This window comes from Urocitellus parryii, chromosome 7 (assembly GCF_045843805.1).
Source record: "Urocitellus parryii isolate mUroPar1 chromosome 7, mUroPar1.hap1, whole genome shotgun sequence".
Taxonomy (NCBI): domain Eukaryota; kingdom Metazoa; phylum Chordata; class Mammalia; order Rodentia; family Sciuridae; genus Urocitellus; species Urocitellus parryii.
In genome coordinates, this window is record NC_135537.1 from 76,182,399 (window position 1) to 76,184,758 (window position 2,360).

The 2,360-nt window shown below is 42.5% G+C and overlaps 1 pseudogene; it reads left to right on the forward strand.

The window, feature by feature from the left end:
• Nucleotides 1-1,705: 1,705 nt before the first annotated feature.
• LOC113186828 (protein LTO1 homolog pseudogene) lies at nucleotides 1,706-2,094 on the forward strand (annotated as a pseudogene).
• Nucleotides 2,095-2,360: the final 266 nt, after the last annotated feature.

Here is a 2,360-nt window from a genome sequence, read left to right on the forward strand (position 1 = left end):
ATTTTTACAGACTACAGATATTTAATTGTGAATAGTGATAACATTTTCTAGGAGGAAAAAAAACTTGAAAATACACATAGAGCCAGATGCGGTGGTACATGCCTATAATTCCAGTGAGTGGGGAGGCTGAGGCAGGAGGATTGTGAGTTCAAAGCCAGCCTCAGCCAGTTAGTGAGGCCCTAAGCAACTCAGTGAGACCCTGCCTCAAAAAAACATAAAAAGGGTTGAAGATGTGGCTCAGTGGTAAAGAGCCCCTGGGTTAAATCCCATGTACCAAAAAGAAAAAGAAAAAAGAAATACACATTAATCCAGGCACAGTGGCACATGCCTATAATTTCAGCTTGTTAGGATGCTGAGGCAGGAGAATTGCAAGTTTTAGGCCAGTCTGGGCAAAATAGTGTGACCATGAATTTTAAAAGATAAAAATAAGGTCTGGGGTTATGGCTCACCTAGCCTGAGGCACTGGGTTTGATCTTCAGAACCACCTAAAAATAAAATAAAAGCATTGTGTCCACCTACAACTAAAAAAATAAATATTAAAAAAAATAAAAAGGAATAGAGATGTTGCTTAGTGGTGGAGTACCTGCCCTGGGTTCAATCCTCAGTGCTGCAAATAAAAAAAGAAATCTACAGGATATGTGAAAATAATATTAAACGAAGATTCAGATGGGTAAGGACAAACATACAACTACAATTTTTGAACTCAATACTATGTACTTTATATACAATTAGAAGCTGGGCATGGTGGTACATGTCAATAATCCCAAAGGCTTGGGGGGCTGAGAGGAGGATCATGAGTTCAAAGCCAGCCTCAGCAGCTTAGCAAGGCCCTCAGCAACTTATAAAGAAGGGTCTAAATAAAATACAAAAAAAGTCTCTAAATAAAATACAAAAAAGGGCTGGGGTTGTGGCTTAGTGATTAAGTGCCCCTGGGTTCAATCCCTGGTACAAAAAAAAGAAAATATATTAAATGTGTACAATTATGGAATTTATTCCTCAACACACAATAAATCTTTATATATTAATATATATAGTATATATTAATCTATATCTATATATCTATATCTATATCTATCTATCCATATATATATATATATATATATATATATATATATAAATCAACAAGCTTCACCCCAAAGAAGTGCACTTACCTTCCTTAGGTTACATACGCAGAATTCTCATCAGGTTTACAAACCCCAAAGCCCATTCACACATCCACCAAACAAGCATTTTAGTGTGACAGAAGATGCTCAAGAAGTGGATTGAGACACAGGGAACAAAACAGGCAAAAAGTCTTGCTTTAGTGGCACTTATAATCTAGCTAAGGAAGAACAGGTAAGAAACATAAAAACAAGAAAAATAGTGTGTTATTAGAGGAGAAATGCTTGGGAGAAAAAATAAAGGGGACTACCCGATGCCACTGGTTATATAGGCAGCAACTTTAGAGAAGATGATCTGAGAAGGCTTTGGTCATCCAGCTGCCACCTGAGCTGGGCACAGTGGTGCACACCTGTAATTACAGCGACTTGGGAGGCTAAGGCAGAAGGATCACGAGGTCCATTTAGTGAGACCTGTCTCAAAAATCAAAAAAAGAAAAAAAGGTCTGGGGAAGTGAGCTTGGCATCCTCAGAAGCGGGGCGTTCTTGCCTGAGCCTGGCAGCATCCGGAGGCCGCAGGGCAAGGGGTGGTGACCCGGAGGGCTGACATGTTCCATGCCATCGTGATGCTGGATGAGAGATTCCATCGGGAAGGGTATCTGGATTGCTACGAAGACGATGGCAGATGGGGTAGAATTGAAGGAAAACAGCCAGGCGTGTTGCACGGAGCCAGAACGGGATCTCAGATCCGGTGCTACCAAGGCTTCACTTTTGCGCAGGAGCATTTCAGGGATGCCAGCCGCAGGGACAGCAGGAGATGAAGGCCTTGGCGTCACTGATGGGAACGATTCAGAAGTTCCCCTACAGTGAGCCTGCTTATGACAAACTCCGCAAAGACCTAGAGAGAATCAGAGCAAAGTTGAAGCTGCTGTGTTCATTACTAAACGTTCGACCTGACTTCAAAATGCATGCAGAAGGTTCTGGACTTTCATTTTGAAGATGACAGATAGCTGCAGATAAAACCCCAAGGGATAGATGTCTGCATGCTAAGAATGTGATTAAAGGAAAAATTGATGGGAGGGAAAAATAAAAAAGGTCTGGGGATATAACCCAGTGGTGAAGCGCCCCTGGGTTCAACCCCTAGTAGAAAGGAAGGAAGGGAGGAAGGGAGGGAGGGAGGGAGGAAGGGAGGAAGGGAGGGAGGGAGGGAGGAAGGGAGGAAGGGAGGGAGGGAGGGAGGAAGGGAGGAAGGAGAGAGAGAGA